Source organism: Salvia splendens, chromosome 12 (genome assembly GCF_004379255.2).
Source record: "Salvia splendens isolate huo1 chromosome 12, SspV2, whole genome shotgun sequence".
NCBI classification, from domain to species: Eukaryota; Viridiplantae; Streptophyta; class Magnoliopsida; order Lamiales; family Lamiaceae; genus Salvia; species Salvia splendens.
This window is the reverse complement of record NC_056043.1, coordinates 6,776,236-6,795,111: the sequence shown is the minus strand read 5'-3', so window position 1 is coordinate 6,795,111 and position 18,876 is coordinate 6,776,236. Positions and strand designations below refer to the sequence as shown.

Below are 18,876 nucleotides of genomic sequence, written 5' to 3'. Positions count from 1 at the left end.
GCTGTGCAGAAAGCTCTCAAAAGTGGCCACCCGGCCGGGTTAATTTCATGCCCAAAAATACCACCCGGCCGGGTGATTTAATTATAACTGCAAATGCAGTTTCTTTCGGCAGTTTCAGAGAGAGGAGAGAGGAGTTTTTGGCGGAGAAAGGGGGAGAAAAGAAAAAAAAAGGTGTCAGGGAAAAGAGAGGGGGTGACGTGAAGGAGTGGCTAGCATTAATTAAAGGGAAGAAAAATTGAGGAAAGAGATTGACTTGGGTGGCGAATTCAGAGGAATTTCATTCCTAGGCCCCGTCTCCATATTCCAATTCCACTCAACGAGAGCATGCTTCCTACGGTTTTTATTGCATATTTCACCATGTTTTTAGGCTAAGCTCCCTATGTTGCTCCAAGTTGTAATCTAGGCTTGTATGGATGTTTTTACACCATTAATTTCATATGTTTGTGTCCAACAATGTGCTTAATTTTATTCACTATGTTTTTGGTTATGGATGTAGTGATGTTAATTCCTTTGCTATCGTCTCTTTAACATAGCTTAGGATTGATCGTTTGTTGGTATGCTATCGATTTAGAACTGTTCAGGGGATAAATTGATAGTGGATTAGGTAAGTGATTATAGTAGACGACGTTCGTTCCCGCGCATCCGCATGAATTAAATGTCGTTGAAAGTTGGTTCATGGAACAAGTGTTCAGCTGACTGTGAACTATACGTCGTAGACATGTTCAGTGCACGCGATTAGGTTGATTAGTTAATCCCAAATATGTGCTTTTAATATCGGTGTAGAATAATACAAGCCTCGTGAGCAACTTGGAGTGACGTCTTTTTCCTGTTTGAAAAGTCTTCCTTAGTTAACTTGCAGTAGTATTTTGTAATCAACTTTTGGAAATCAAAATCTTCAAAACAAATTACCTTCATTTATGTCTTTTCTTTGTTTTAGAATTAAATAATCAACTTCTTCCCTGTGGATCGACACTCGAAGTATTACATTCGACACTGTATTCTTGCAGTATTGCTGTAATATTAGAGTTAATTAATCAAACTTGTGTGACTAAACACTTGATAATTGAACTCCAAAATTACACATCAGATAACAAAACCGGGCGTAATACAACCCAAAAGAAAGTAAAAGGAGGAACTGAACTTAAAAATTACAACGTAGAATCGAAACTACTAAACCAATATGATTAGCCGAGTCGAGGAGGCCTCTTCCCGCAAGACGAGATACGCCCCGGTAGTGCTCTTCGGTTTGGCGTGTCGTCCCCAAAGGTAAAACGGCTACGTCTCTATTGATGCAGCACCGCAATCAGTAGAGCTCCTGCGAACGGGATGGAGGAGAGGGCAGAGCTTCGACAGAAGGACAATGCAGAGAAAGGGAGAGAGGTTATGCAGAGAATGCTTGTATGTGTGTATCCTAATGCAGTGGTATGGCTAGCCTATTTATAGGCCAAGGCACCATGCAGGGTCAACCAGCCATTGAAGGCTCATCATGGCAAATTCGTAACCGACGTCGGTGACAGGCGTGTGGCTGGAGTGCGCCACCCGTGTGTGGAGCGTGTGGATTTCTCACGTGGCGGTCATGACTGTGCCTCGCTTGACGACGTGTCAAGCCACTTGGATTGCTGACTCGGTGATGGTCCAAAAAGAATAGTTTGGGCCAAGCCCCAAGCCCAAAGACCAATTGCCAAGTTCCAAGATCCAAGTCCAAGTCCAAGTCCAAGTCCAAGATCAAGATCAAGATCAAGATCAAGATCAAGATCGAGATCGGGATCGGGATCGGGATCGGGCCCGGGCCCAAGGCCCGCGGCCCGCGACCGCGAGCACGTGCACGAGCACGGGCTCGAGCTCGGGCAGGCGGGCGGCGGCGCACGCGTGTGCGCGCGTGTGGGCTCTTTCACCCATCTTGGTCCACTATAATTATTAAGTAACATAAAGTCACTTAATTTATACACATTAAAAGATGTGTTAATCCTCCAATGTGGGATAATTAACACTAGTTAATTATTCCCTAAGCTCCAACTCCAAGCTTTAATAAAAGCTAATTATGCCCAACTTTAATCCACTATTTCTCACTCACCGGAAATCGGATTTGAGAAAGTGAATATACTACATTTATCTACGTAAAATATAGATCGACGCTATGTCATTTAATTTCACAAAATTAAATGTCTCGTCACATTTAATATTTGGTCAAAATCCATTGACCGGGCATATTTAATACCATGATTTCTACACTTCCTCCGTTGGCAGTCTTCAAGGTTTGATAAGGAGTATTGCACAAGTAATGTGGGCAAATTATTTCTTCATTTAATGCATAAAAAGATAACAACCTAGCCCTATTTATAATACTAGAATACTAGCTTAGGGAACAAGAAAACAAGATATGAAAATATACTATGAATCAAAAGATATGGGGAATAAAAAGATAACTAAATATTTGGGGAATCCTAAGATATAGGGGGATCGTAACAACTCCCCCACGGTTAAAATCCACCTTGTCCTCAAGGTGGAAACCATGGAACCACGGGCACAGTCGACGATAGCAAAAGCATTGAAACGTCACCTCCTGGATCGAATGCGATTAGGAACAAGATCACCATCATTTCACTTATGACTCCCACCAACATTTCTACGCCGTCCCTTTCCTCTCTCGCCTTCGTCTTCACAAAATCATCCTCGATGGCTGAGACTTGGAGGAGGCTCCGGATCATGCACCGGCTCCTGACGTCGGCATCATTCCTACGCCCCCCAAACTGCTTGTCCTCCATGAATCGCTGCACAAGGACTCTTACCAGCTGGAACTCCGCAGCAGTGCGGTTGTAGGAACGCCTCTCATCACCATCTACTCTATCATCTTCATAATCATCATCAGAGTCCAAACACTTATGCTGTGAACAGTTATCAACACATGATGGTGATGAAGATGAATCAGTCACTCCCACCACATCCCAAAGCAAGTCCGAATCATCACTCATCTTCACAGAATGGCATTCCATCTTTGTGAACTCATCATCATCAAAAGTAGCCTTATCATGATTATTATCATCTACTACAGATGATTTTGAATCATCAGCCTCTTCAAGAAAACTACCCATCCAGTTCGAGGAATCATTTTTTTCCTGATGAGCATCTGATTCTTGATCCAGGCTTGAAGAATGGCAGCCGGGAATCAATTCGATTTCATAGCAAAATTCTTCATCCACCATCTTTTCTTCAAACCCCATGATTTCAGGGCGCCAAGGTTGTGTGCTCGGGCGTGGGCTGCGCTGCTGCCGGAAGTGATCGGTTTGTCGCCTGGGTGTATCCCAACGACTAGGCAGACACTGTGGTGGCTGATCATAATCCGAGTATCCTTGCGATGCACGGTGAGGCGGTGGTTCCCAACAAGAGGGCTGCCATGACCGTGGTGGGTCGTAGGGCTGGAAGCTCGGTATTGGTCGGTTACCGGGAGGATCCCAACAGGAGGGGCGGTTGATGGGGGGTCCCACGATGTAGGCTGTCGGTACCCCCGAAAACCCCTATCAAACTCCGTTGTGACGCGAGCTGCTGGTCTATCCCAGCTCGTGCGAGGCCACGAAGCAGTGTGCGCGCGATATGGAATCGTGCCAAAGCCAGGCTGTGCGAGCCCTGCCTCTCGCCTGTTTAAATCACGACCCGTGCCCCTACGCCGGCGGACATCCCCACAACGGACACGCCTGCCGTGATTGAAAACTGGGGGGCCGTCCTCGTCGGTCGGCCAGACGTCTCCCTGGGAACGATACCCATCGACGTCCTCGTCGTCCGAAAAATAGGGTTGATCCGGTTTGGGAAGGCGTGTGGCCTTCAACCTATCAACCCTTCTATCCCTCGCATCCAATTTAAATTCCAATTGATCAAATCTTGCCATAATTTTGTCCAGCGCTGACAAAGTAGGTACGAGCGCCCCCGATCCATTGCGCAACGCGCTGCTTGACTTCGGGTCGTCTCGTCGTATCCGCTGCCATCCGTCACCGAGGTAGCCACTCGCCGTGAAGCGTCGGGGCTGATCGGCCATGGTTGAGCTCTGGATGAAAGCACCAGTTGTTAAGAGCACAATTCTCTTAACGAAGAAATCCTGCGATTACACTCGCAACACACCAATCCGGCGCCCCGAACGTTGGGGCGGCTCAATTCGTGGCTGGCGCGGAGAACTTCCTCCGTCGGCAGTCTTCAAGGTTTGATAAGGAGTATTGCACAAGTAATGTGGGCAAATTATTTCTTCATTCAATGCATAAAAAGATAACAACCTAGCCCTATTTATAATACTAGAATACTAGCTTAGGGAACAAGAAAACAAGATATGAAAATATACTATGAATCAAAAGATATGGGGAATAAAAAGATAACTAAATATTTGGGGAATCCTAAGATATAGGGGGATCGTAACACATATATAAACCTACAATCTTAAATTATTAGACTACCATATAGTTATTTACTATATTACTACTATTTTATACGTATAACATGTACTTATATCGTTGTTCACTTAGGAGCTCAGAATCAAAAATCTAAAGCTTAGAAATTATTGTATCTACTTATAGCTGTTGAATGTATCTATTGAAACTTACTTGGTGCCCCCTTCAAGAGGTTTGACAAGAAAATATGGATGTCCATATTCTATGTTGTCTCGTGAACGATTTGTGATATTCGGAATAAAATAGTTTTCCAAGACTTCACACCAAACTGGGAGTTCGAAAAGAGATGACTTTTGTGGCGCCTTGGCATATGGGTGAGGGGTTGGTGCCCAGGATTTCCTTTTTCCCCTACACAAATGGCAGAAAACTTGAATGATGTTACAGGCTGACGAGGTTTTGAAAGTAAAAGGAACTAGATGGATGAAGGCAGTTGAGGTGTGCTCTTTTGTGGCTTTGTTGTTTTTCTTTCTTTCTTTCTTTCCTCTGATCCCTGTTTTTCTGTTGTTGGTGTCTTGTTCTTGGTTGAGCTGGGGGTATGGCTTTTTGTTGAGGGATGGCTCGTGGTTGGGTTGCTGCTGACTTTTGTAGTATTTTTTTGTTTAGCTTGATGATTTTTTTTGATTTAGTGGCAGGTGAGTTGGGAGGAGGGGGGTGTTTGCATAGTTTTTTGGGTATGTCTTTTTTTATTTGTTCATTTATTTGCTAACGACTTTTTTGCTTGATGCGTCTTCAATTTGAGTTTTTTTTTATAAAAAAAAAAAGAAACTTACTTGGCAACACTATCATTCTATGTAAATGTTAGAACATATGATCAATGGTATTGATAAAATTAGACCATAGAGTAGAAACTGTTTGATGGTTATAAGGTGACCTAACTTAGTAGTAATATGCAACAATGGAAGTGTCTAGAGTGAGCCAATGTGGGTGTGATGATTATTATTCACTGCCTCTGACGTACCTAAGTTAGTTCCTTAATGTGACTATTTTCAATAGTAATTTAATCACAATTTTGGAAACCCCACGTTGAGCTTAATGGAATCTGACTCGTAATTTCAGAAAATGACAAGAGAAAGAAAATGGGAAGGATTCATGGCTCGTATCACCGATGCTTTTCATGATACATTGAAAATGCGTAACAGTATATCCCATAACTAATTATAATGCTCGTGTGATTTTCAATAAGTTGATTGTCCTAATTTTTTGATTTAGTGACGTACTATCATTAAACTTTGTTAGTTAAGTAATCATTATGATTTGTTGTTCCTTCATTCTTAGCATTAATGTAGCTTAGTGATAACCCGGAATTTAAGCTAAATTTTGATATTCCTATGAATTTTCAAAACGATCTAAGAGCATGCACAGCGGTGTTCGTTGGAACGAGCACCCGCAGTGCCGCTGTGCTCTTGCGAGCACCACGGCCCTGCTCGATGCATCGAGCATCGCCGTGCCGCTGAGCAGGTTGACGTGGCGCGAGATGATTGGCCAATGGCATAGCCGTTGGCATTTTCCTTTTTTAAAAAAACGAAAATAATACCAAAAAAATTTTAAAAAAAATCAGATTCCCAAAAATATGGCCATTTTTTACCCTTTTTTTTATTTTTTTTAAAAAATTTTAATCCCAAAATCATTTAATTCGGCCACGAGTAGTGGGTTTTTTTTAATTTTATGAATTTAATTATCTAATTTTTAATTTTTAGGATTTTAATTATGTAATTTTTATTTTTTTAGTAATTTGTAATATTATTTCGGATATTTTTAATGCATTTTAATATTGTGGAAATATTTTAATCTAAATTGAATAATAGAATAGTGGGACCCTTGAGCATGCTCTTGCGGAAGAGCATGGATGTGGGTGTTGTGCTCTTGCCAAAGAGTAGGGAGTGAAAATTGGTCCGGGCCCACTTCCATGCTCTTGCCAAAGAGCATGGATGTGGATGCTCTAATACATTACAAATTTTACATTCTTTGTATTGTTTTCCAACTCGACCAAAATAATATTTTCGGCAAAAGAACTTATTCTATGTAGGCAGCTATAAAACGCTTGTGATATTTTAGATTACTTAGTTCATGAATCATGATAAATAGGATAAAAGGCTACGTACGCTAGTCGGATATGATGATTGACCCGTCGTGAAAAATAACACACAAAATATAATTGTTTAAATATTTTTAGATCATTTTTAAATTTCATGAGAAATGTCGTAATTGAGTCAAAGTTTTATTATTTAAATGACCAATAATTCAAAAATAATACGAATTAACAAAATTGTGAGTGGGGGTGACAAACAACTAGCAGTACCAAATTACAAATAAATAAAGTACTCCTACAAAAGATCTTATCACTATCAGGTGTACTCAAATATTCGGTGTTAATATCAATAAGTTATTAATCATATTGGAAGTCAAAAATAGATATAGTAACATTTCCTCTTGCAGTGAAGCCAAAGGTTTAAGTGATTGATCCCACAATGATATCACAAAGTTTGTTGTTTGAATAAAGAATAATTAATGGGATGAGAAAGTAATGTATAAAAGACGATATCACTTGTGTTTTAGTTGATTCCCAATTAAATGACAAAAAAATGTTGGCAAAAATACCCAATTTTAAGTAGCTAGGTTTTGTATCCTCTTGGAACACAATTGTTTTATAAAAATTACCCAATAGAGATTTGAATTATAGTGCACTAGCCGTGCTAATCGGTTGAACTATAGCCCCCCTTGAAAATTAGGCGTTCTAAGCCTTTAAATTTCAGTTTTTTTATCATACTGTTAGCTTTAATTAAGTTACAAAAAAAAATGTTATCCATCCATCACTTTAAATTTTTAAAGATTGATGTTTGGTTGGATGCAAAAAAATTAATTGGGACACTTAATAAATCTCAATTAATAAGATGAATCGAAAATCTTTTATAGATGAGTTGCAGTTGATGTTCCATCCAACTTAATTAATACTAACAAGAGGTCAAGAAATATGAGATCAATTAACATGAAAACCCGCAGTGTGAAATGACTCTACTTATTAATTATGTTGATAATGGATGTATAATCCAGTTTAAATGAATTACGTGTGCCTAGATGTCCTTGATCAGCAAATCTATATACGGATACTGCTTTTTACCATAAAGGAAACATGGCGTAATAAATATTTTTGTACCAATAATTATTTCAAAATTTATGGTGCGATACACCAATTTTGTAACTCTTCACACTCCTCAAGAGGAGGGGAGATATTTAATCAATTCCACAATTACAATTTACAGGTATTAGTTGGTTAGGTTACTTTGACCACATTTTATAAACTGCTCATTAACAAAATTATATCGTAGCACTTAGTTTATAGACTAACTACATAATGATCTTGTATAGGCATGCACAAACCGAACCGTTGGTTCATAACCCGGAACCGGCGCGGTAGTTCTGAACCGCCGGACGGTTCGGCGGTTCACACGGTCCGGTTCAGGTTCAACGAAATGTGAAACCGGAACCGCCGGTTCAATGGTTAAACCGACGGTTCAATTAAATTTTTTTAAAAAATATTTATAAAAATTGATTTTTATATTTAAAAAACAAATTTTCAAATAAATGAATACAAGAAATTAAAAATAGCCCATACAAATTTGATGGGCTTGTGAATTCTATGAAACCATTCTTAGTTATTTCTCTTTTATAGAGACATCCTTGAATGTTTTATGTTTCACTTTCGATGTGGGACAAAATATGTTGAAGTATTTTCTTTTATAACTACATGTTTAGAACATTCATTCATTTTTTTCCAATGTAGGATACAAAACTTTCTTTTGTCTTCTAATTTTCTTCATTTTTTGTAATCATCCATAATGGGGATGATTAGGTGCGTGAAATTAAGGAATTTAATTTGGAAGAGCATCAAACCTTTCTTAATTAACTCTAGCAAAGATGAGTTAGGTAAAGTAAAAATAATAGTAATAATCAGAAATTTTATCATAAAGCACCAAATCCATGTTAGTTATGGATTAGAAGATGACCCTTCATATAAAAAAAGGATTATGAAATGATAAGATAGTATCGACTTAATTCGAAAAGATAATGTAGCCAGTCTTCTTCCATGGGGCAACCCAAAACTATAATCTACCTTTTCTTGATCAATAAGGTCGAACTAGATTTAACTTATTATATAACTGGAAAGTCCTAGCTAATAACTTTTTTAATTGATAGTACAAATCAAACTCCCACTCTCAAAACTATCTAAATTTAGACGTAAAAATATGTAGTTTAAATTGAATAAAAATTCTTAGCATTAAAAATTGTGAAAATAACTAAAATACTAAAGTGCCATTTACAATTGAGCTCTAGTTTAGATAAATAAATTTAGTAATTCAAAATATGTATAATTTGAGCCTACTTGCTTGATTCATATCCTTATATTGAAACAGATAACGTCTCATATTCGAATATGTATGTTATCAAAATGAAAAGTAAATATCTTCCGGTCAAAACATGGCTATACAAATTATAAAGAAATGGTTATCTGATCATATACGAAAGAGACAAGATTAGATGTGCACACGATTAAAAAACCGTCGTTTCCGGTTCGGAACCGACGGTTCACAGTTCAAAAAAATGTTGAACCTGAACCGGCCCGCCAAGGGTTTAGGCGGTTCTGGTTCCGGTTCAAAAAACCGCCGGTTCCGAGCCTGTTCAGCGGTTCACTTGATTATTTTTTTTTGCTTATGAATTCTATGAAACCATTCTTGATTTTCTCATTTATAGAGACATCCTTGAATGTTTTATGTTTCACTTTCAATGTGGGACAAAATATGTTGAAGTATTTTCTTTTATAACTACATGTTTAGATCATTCATTCTTCTTTTTCCAATGTGAGATATAAAACTTTCTTTTGTCTTCTTCTTTTCTTCATTTTTTGTATAATATATATTTAAATATATTTTTGATAGATAAAAATAAACAATTATTGAGAAATATGATTTGTATATAGAAAAATATTTATTTGTATAATAGTAATCGTTAGGTTTATACAATTTGTATAATAATTATTCTTTTAATATGTATAATAGTATTTATTAGTTAATGATATAAATAAATTTATAAACATAAGCAAATCGATAATGATAAAGAACTAATAAATAATAGTTCGTGTACTAATATTTGTTGTTAAATTATAATAATATAATATAGAGTACTAATATAGACAAAGAATGATGGGAGATCTATCATATAGTTATAAATAATGACTTTTATCCCATATTGAAAGAAAGAGTAGCACATCCAAGAATTAGTAACTATAAAAGAGAATAATCCAATATACTCTCTTCCAATTTAAATGCTCAAGTCCAACATTAAGTATTGATATTTTAAAAATCAAAAGGTTTAACTTTAAGTATGAGCAATTGATTTTTTTTTTTTGGTCTTTTTAGTCTTTATTATGTATAAAATGTGCATAAATAAAATTCAAACAATAAGATGAAAATTGGAATTTTATTGATAATAAATTTGAACAAGACTAAAAGTAACAACTAGATCACAATTTACTTATAAAAAATAATAAACATATACTTTAAGTTAGACCTTTTGATATTTTAAAAATCAAAAGGTTTAACTTTAAGTATGAGCAAATGATTTTTTTTATCTTAGTCTTTATTATGTATAAAATATGCATAAATAAAATTCAAACAATAAGGTGAAAATTACAATTTTATTGATAATAAATTTGATCAAGACTAAAAGTTACAACTTATAACGATTACAATTTACTTATAAAAATTAAAAACAATACTTTAAGTTAGACCTTTTGATTTTTAAAATGTCAATATTAAAGTTGGATTTGAGGCTTTAATTTGGAAGAGAGTGTATTGGATTATTCTCTTTTATAGTTACACATTCTTGGATGTGTTACTTTTTATTTCGATGTGGGATAAAAGTCATTATTTATAATTATATGATAGATCTCCCATCATTCTTTGTCTATATTAGTACTCTATCTTCTATTATTATAATTTAACAACAATCATTATTACATGAACTATTTTTCATTAGTTTTTTATTGTTGTCGATTTGCTTATTATATATGTTAACTAATAAATACTCCCTCCGTCCCGAGCTACTCGCTCATTTCCTTTTCGGTACGGAGATTAAGGAATGAGTGTATAGGAAAGTCAAAAATGACGGCTATATGTGAAAATTTTTACTAAAAATGGAAAGAGTGCAAGTAACTTGGGACGCCCAAAAAGGAAATACGTGCGAGTAGTGCGGGACGGAGGGAGTACTATTATACACATAAAAAGAATAATTATAATACAAATTGTATAAATCTAACGATTACTATTATACAAATTATTATTTTTCTATATACAAATCATATTTCTCAATAATTGTTTATTTTTATCAATCAAGAATATATTCAAATAATAATTTTGTTTATATATATTATACAAAAAATGAAGAAAATTAGAAGACAAAAGAAAGTTTTGTATGATTACATATGATTACAACTTTTGAGGGATATTGTAGATAATTTATCACAATTTTTAAGAGCACACACCACAAATCATTTATATTCAAAACAATTACTATTATTATTATTATTATTATTATTATTATCATTAATTATGAATGGTAAATCTCGTAAATTTACACAATCTAAAAGGATCTGATTATAAAGAAACAAGAACTTCACTAAGTTGTTTTTATATTCCTAAGCCTTACTAATAGTATGAATTCTTATTCAAAAAATCTAATTAAAATCTAATGGCTGGGTCATAAACTTCTCCACCGACCAAAAAAATCTAATTTGCATGGGAATTAAAAATTCAATCATGCCTAATGTTTGAATTTTATAACGAGACTTTCCATACATAAATATGGCACAGTAGACTAGGCCCAGAAAGCAAAATGTTACTATGGGCTTCTAATTTAAATTTCAAGTCCTTTTATATACACGCTACGGTTTTTATTTAAGCCTCACTCCTTATTTAATTTTATTAGGCCCAGATCTTTATTTTCATTGGGGCCCAAAAGTGCACCACTCGCCATTTTAGGGAAGATAAAAACATTTGCACATAAAATACTCCTAATTTTGAGTTGATTAAAACATTGTACATAAATTAAGTAAACCATTTCTCACTATTTATAATCCAAAAATAAAAAAGCATACACTAATTTTGAATTATTAATAACTTCTAAAATTAAATTACACACCAAGAACAAATGTATACCCTATATCTCAAGTACTACTATAAAAGAACATGCATTACAATCAAATTAATTTAATATTATCAACTAATAAAAAGATTCAAACAGTGCAATCTTCATTCCTTGACATAAATAACTGGATCGAGAAGTATAGGAGCCACATCCGGCGCCGCCACAACGCCGTCAAGAATCCGGCAATCCCCTCTCAAATAAGCATGAAGAAATGACACAACTACCCCTCCAACACCTCTCCTCATCTTCTCCTTGCACCCCTTCCCTCTCCTACACGCCATCCCCAGCCCCATTCCCTCATCATCCAACACATCACAATGCCCATACTCCTTCGCCAGAAAGTAGCAACACGGCGGCCTACTCTCGTTGAAAAACTCCGAGTGATTGCATCCGTCCGGGGCGAGGGGCGGGATGATGCCGCCACCCTTGCCCCTGCTGCCTAAGCCCATGCCCACCACGGCCACGGGCATCCCACGTCCAGGGACCTCGGGACGTGGGACAGGATGCGGGGCTCCACCCACGTTGGGGGAGTGGGGCCCGCCACTGGGTCGAGCCCCACCAGCGCCTTGAAGGCATGGTGGTGGCCGAGTGCTAGGGCGAACGTTGTCCTGCCACCTCGGCTGTGGCCCATTACTGCTGTTTTGGAGAGGTCGGGCTTCACGTCTTCGGGTAGGCACGCTTCGAGGCCTTCCAGTAGCCACTTTGTCACGTTTGCGGCCGTCTTCGTCTCGTCCTTCGTGCAAATCACCAGCCATTGGTACAACTGCACGTATTGTCAGTGGCGGATCCAGGATTTTTCGTTCGGAGGTACGATAAATAATTATAGTTATTCGAAGCCTCAAAATTTAACAGATTCTTTTTATTTTCTTTAATTTTTTTCTCAGTCAAAATTTATGATTTTATTTTTATCATTAAAAACATCACAAAGATGTGCATTAGAAGAGAATTGGAAAGATAAAAACTAATTATATATTATGCCGTAATGATACGGTATTAAAATTGTAACGCCCGTACTTTTTAAGTACTAATTAAAATATGTCGTGAAGTAATGACGTGTTTTATTTAAATAATGAAGTTTTCTAGGAGACATGTTTGAAAGTCTCATTGAAGTAATGACGTTAATGTTGTTATGCTTGGCATAATTGAATGAGATGGTTGAGATGAATTTTATGGTACTTGAAACAACACCAAGTTACTACGAGACAAATAATAAATTGTCTAAACGAAAGGAAACGAACAAAAATAAGAACTTGGGCCGATCCAAATAAATATAAAGAAAGTCCACTGTTTTATTTTACAATTTGGCTTTAAGCATGATTTATTTACAACAAAATAAATCATTTTGGGCCTACGAACTTCAACAAATAAATAAAATATGGGAGATAGATTTTGAGCCCAATTCTTCCCTCTTCCCTACGGCCAACTCTTGATCTTCCATCTTCCATGATCTTCCATTTTCCATCCTACATCCAAAGGTCACAAAATTAATATATTAGTTCTTCATTTATCTCCTCCCCTACCCTTTCACTTCAACATTCTTTGTTTTCATTTTCAAGCAAAATCACAGAGAGAGGGAGAGCCGAGAGATTGAGGAAAAGCCACTGCCCTGTTTTGCTTCAATCTCATAACAAGCCAGGTAAATTCTTTCATCAAATCCATAGTTCAAGCTACTCAATTCCATTTCCAGTTTCAATCATATACAACAAATTGTTGACAGAAACGAATCTGCCAAATCCAGGGAACTACTCCTTTCGATTTCTACAACTTCAAATATCAATAGCGTGTTAGGTATAATCCCTTCCCAATTTGCAAGTCATGTTTTAGCATATTGTACATCATACACACGCATAACTCAAACAAATCGAGCATTCCCAATCAAACTTTCCCTCGAAAAATAAAGATCGAAATAACAAAATCTCGTAAAGAACTTAACTTCGGGGCTGTTCGGAGTTGTTTCGGTGGCTGCCGAACGGCTGTCGATGGGAAGTCGAGAGGAATGGTGGACTGGGGCTGCCCCGCCAACCGGGCAGCAGCGCACCACGAAGGCAGCAGCAGCGGTTGACCGTGACGCACGGCTGGCCCGCTGCTGTCTGAATCGGAGCGAGAACGACGGAGCAGCGGCTCCCAGCGACGGAGGGGCGAACACGCACGGTGACAACAACACCGTGCAATCCCGATGAGCAGGAGTCGCCGGCGTGAGGATCGATGAGGCGGGAGCTGGAATTGGGGGTTTACGGGGTCGATCTTGGTTGAACAGAGAGAGAGAAAGAAAAGAGAGATGGAGAAGAGGGAGAGAGGGAGAGAGGGAGAGAACCGAGAATGGGGGAATGGGAAAGAAATTGATGCATTGGGCTTTTGATTTAAAACCAAAGCTGGGCCTTTGTTTTTTTAGTATTGGGCTTCTTTTTTTTAGAGATATAAGGTGGGGAAATAATTAAGTTTTGGACCGATAATTTAATCATGGGGAATTATTTAATTAATTCTCGGAATAATTCGATGTACAAATAATTTACCCCAAGTTTCGAAAAAAATGTAAGGGGAAATACTTTCGATGGTTTAATTATGCGTTTGTAAAATTTTGGAAATTTATTTCGATGTCGTGGAGAAAAATACGAGGAGTCAACGGAGGGAGTATTGGTGTAAGCGGCCGACCATGGTCGCCCGCGACGCCTTGGGCGGCCGCCGAATAATCGAAAACGCATGAAAACCGAGAAACGAGATAAAAGACTTTAATTAAGGTGCATGCATTCTAAATGTTTCCTTTCTTGAGATTGATGTGTACTTTAATTTTCTCAAAAAGGTGGTTTGCACGCTCGTTAAAGTCGGATCGAGAAGTTTGTTAAGGAAACTACTAAACTTTTGAGGTGGACTTTATTACTTAAACTCTTTTATTTGCAATGATATGTATATGGTGAGATAAGGGTGGTTTAAATGTTATGTCATGTCGTATTTTATGTTTTGAATTGCCTATCTGATTGTCTACTAGAATAACGTTCTACTAGACTTTGATGGTTAACGAATTCGGGTCTAACTAGGGTCTAAGCCCTACTTAGGCTAGTGCACTGATGGGGATCGTGAGCCGTCCTTTGGGTCGGCCGGTCCAGTGATCGAGTTTGTGGCCACATTCTCGTTTCACATGATGGTTCAGATATGGTACATGATGGAGGATGACGATGATATTTGTCTGCAGACACCTTTTTATTTATGGAACTGATTTTAGTGTTTCTCGGCATTTTAAAGTAAAACCCGAGTTTCACTCAACGATGGCTTAACATAACTTTATTGATAAAATGTATTTTGGGCATGAGTTCACTTATTGCATCAAGTACTCAGCCCCTGCATATGTTTTTCCTATGTGCAGGTTGAGCGTTGACGAGGACGGAGGATGTTGAGCATTTGGACAAAGACCGTATTCAATAAATGTCCCGGTTGCTATTGTGTCTTCATACATAGTAGTAGCTAACTCTCAAATGCTTCCGCTACGCCAAGTTTTAAAACTCTTATGTTTCTTTAGTCTGTTGGACTATTTTCATATAAACTTTGTTGCTTCGTGCTTTTCAGACTATGATTTGGTAATAAAGTTTCATCTTTTGATCTATATGTCGTACCCCTTGATTGATTTCCCTTTCTTCCCCGCTTCTAAATTCCCCCATTAGTCGCGACCCACCGTACTTTCTATCCTTAGGAAGTGCGGTCGTGACAAAAATACATTAGAATATTTTATAAAAGTTAAAATGACGAAGATATAAAATATTCTTTTGTTGTTTTGAAAAACAAAAAGAAGAAATATGTGTAAATCGTGTAGGCTTCAAATGCATTAAGATATTTTTAAAAAGCTAAAACGATGAAGGTATAAAAAATGCTTTAAAAATTTTGAAATAATAGTATGTGAATTTTGTATGTTTCAAATGCATTATGATTAATTTAAAAAAACATAAGAATGAAGAATGTGTGCATTGGATGGCCTATTTTGAAATCCATACTAGACTATTTAAAAGGATAAAAAGGAATTGAATAAACAAAAACAGTAAGTAATTATAAAATAAGCACATTCTTCATTGATAGAACTCAAACTCGGGTGTTTGTTGTAGTAGAGGAGTTGATTACCGTTGGACCAAGTGTGGAAATTGTTAATTGCTACATCTAAATACATTATAGTTATACGTTTTGTGGGTACTTTTGTTTCCATGTGGCTCCGCCACTGCGTATTGTTAGGTGCAAATCCATAACAAATCAGAAAACATAAATAAATAAAGTTGACAAAAATATATACCAAGTGTTTCCAAGTCCAATTAGTTTTTAAAATTTTTTTTTACAGTGAACTAAAGCGGTCAATATTAAACTAATGTACAATGAACAGTCTTAGCACGACTAACCTTAGGTGCGACAAGTATGTATCCATGGGACGAGATATGGCATAGGAGTTGAGAATACCAACTAGTTTGAGTGCAGTAGCCATGGCAGAAGAGCACAACCGGGTATCGGCCTTGTGCTTCCGGCGCCACCACAAGCAGCTCTGTTGGCGGCCGAGATGCATCCAATTTCTTCACTTTCATCATTTTGACGGCCAGATTTCCGGCCTCGAACACACTCTTTTCGTTACCAAGTTGCAATTTCATTTCCATAATCGTTTTTTTTGGCGTATAACTTATTTGCTCGTACATAGATATATAAAGATGTCTGTGTGTGTAAGTGGAATTGGACTGCAATTTTAACGAATTAATTATAAATTGTTCAAAGTTAGGCAATCAAATTACGTTGACTTAATTAGGCTAACAGAAATTAATACAAGGTCAAGGGCTACCCGACGATTGAGCCTAACATTGCAAAGATTTAGATTGAAATATTGACTGAATATTTTATGTATTAATGTCTTCATATTTACAGCAGTCTTCCTATATAGGAGACTCATACTTGTAATCTACCTAAACATAGAAGGCATCTTGCCTTGGTTCTATGGATAGATTATTACATAAGCATTGCTATAAAGTAGGGAGTACTACTATAAACTACTAATATGGTAAGTTGACTTATTACAATAATTTCATTTCTCTTAATACAAGATTTCATGATTACTTAGACAGTGACTATTAACCTTTTTTTTGTAGCTATAGACCTTCTATACTTGGAATTGTCGATTCAATCTCTGTCTGTATAATCATATATTAGGGATTATAATTGAACTTTTTAATTTAGTACTAGGCAAAATCGAATAGAAATCGAAAATGTTGATTATCAATTAATTGATAATCAATTTTATTTAATTCAATTATCGGTTATCTGATAATCAACCCCCCCCCCCCTCCCCCCAACAATCGGTCCTAGATATAATCATGCGAGAGTTGATGCACTATGTTCCTTGTTAAATAAAGACATTTTCTATACAAAATTTAAAAATACTGTGTTAAATGAAGATGAATAAAGTAAGAGAATAAAATAAAAAAGAGTGCTAATTTTTTGCCAAAAATAAGAATAACTCAATTATCTTAGAGCTTCCCAAAATAGAAAAATGATTCTATTGACATGAAAGTATTATACTACAATAAACCTATTTTGAGATAGATAGATTTGTTCTGTCGGAATTTAGGGAAAGTATTATTACTCCATCTATCTCATTTTGATCCGACACGGATTTTAAGAATTGTAAACGAAAGTAAGTTGAAAAAAATAGTTTGATGCGGATCCCTGACAAACTCATATTTTTATCAGTTTAATTGATCTGTTGAAGTGCTAAATGTCGAGTTTATCACTCGAGATTGCCTGTATTCAGCTAGTTATTCTATCTTTCGGAGTTTTATGTGTTTGTTGAGTGTTTTAGGAAAAACTGATGAAAAAGAGGACAAAATTCGGCTGTAGTGCAGAGGAGGCAGCAAAGCATCAAAACGCTTCACCCAGCCAGGTGAATTTTACCCACAATAATTCCACCCGGTCGGGTACAATGGAAACAACGTGGAGTTCCAGAAAGGGGTTGAAAATGGGACTCGATCGGGTCCATTTCACCTGCAACAATTACACCCGGCCGGGTACTGTTGTTTGACGCGCCGTTTTGCATAAATGCGTTTTTTGATGAAAAGAAAAAGAAGAAAAAGGCTAGGGTTGTAGTTATTCAATCTATTCTACACCTACATCACACCAACACTCACACACACCCCAAGAACACCTTTGAGAGAGAGAATTGAAGATTGGAGACTCTAGATCGGAAGATTGAAGCTTCACTCTATAGATTCGTTCCACAGGAGTTCTTAGTATCTGTCTTTCATGTTTTTGTTTGGATTCTTTGTGTTAAACTTAGTTTTCTCCATGAACATGAGTAGCTAAACCTTTTTTGTAGAATTCTTGGTGATGATGCACTCATGGTTTTTATCCAATTGATTTTGTTCTTACCTTCCTCTTGTAATTGTTTGATTATTCTTGTGTTTATTCCTTTCAATTGCTTGATCACCACTTGATTCTGTAGGATGAATTAGATTAATCGGGAGATGAAATAATTAATCTGGAAATAAGAATAATTCACATCTTAATTCAATAGAACTCAGGAGAGTTGAGGTTTTGGGTGAGGTCTTAGGGGTTTTAGGATTAGAAGAGGACTTCAATCCTAGGATTAGAATGAGACTTCAATCCTAGCACCTCTACAGGTTTCTCACCTCGGGAGGGGTTTAATCTATAATTGTGATCAACTTAATAACTCTAGGGACACCAAAAGGTAAGGCAAATAGATTGGATAAGAGTTTGGAATTGTGCATCGGATCCTTGAGTTCTACAATTTTCTCCATATCATCTTTTCACATCTTGTTTACTTGGTCTTATTTGATTACTTGTTTTTTATATGCTTTTATTAGTGTTAGAACAAATCAAACTTTTTCCGATTGTCTAGATAGTAGTTAATATTTGTTCGTGGTAGTTAAGTTGGTACAAATTTGTCTCTGTGGGATACGATACTCTTGCTTGCTAATTGCTACACTAGCCTCGTACACTTGCGGGTATTACTTGTGTTAAAATAAGTTGAGTCAATCCCTAATCATAAGGTTAGTTTCATGCATTGGTTTGTGGGTGAATTTACGTGATTATGGGGAAGATAATGAACTAACTTTGAGTTTAAGTGTGCAGGTTGCTTCTGGATCAGGTAGACCATGTAATTTACCGAGCAGACGATTGAGCAGAAATGGAGTGAGAATGCTGAAAAGCCGTCTAATTGACCAAGAGGAATTATCAGAAGGAGCAGGTAGTGCAAGGTGGGATAGAG

The 18,876-nt window shown here is 36.8% G+C and overlaps 1 long non-coding RNA gene and 1 pseudogene across 1 annotated transcript; both read right to left on the bottom strand.

Annotated features, from left to right (window-relative positions):
• Positions 1 to 11,737: 11,737 nt before the first annotated feature.
• LOC121757456 lies at positions 11,738 to 16,258 on the bottom strand (annotated as a pseudogene).
• On the bottom strand, positions 12,875 to 14,592 carry LOC121756792. The gene is made up of 2 exons (XR_006041116.1): positions 13,567 to 14,592; positions 12,875 to 13,096 (listed from the first exon to the last, which is right to left on the bottom strand). It is a non-coding gene; the product is annotated as an uncharacterized LOC121756792 (long non-coding RNA).
• Positions 16,259 to 18,876: the final 2,618 nt, after the last annotated feature.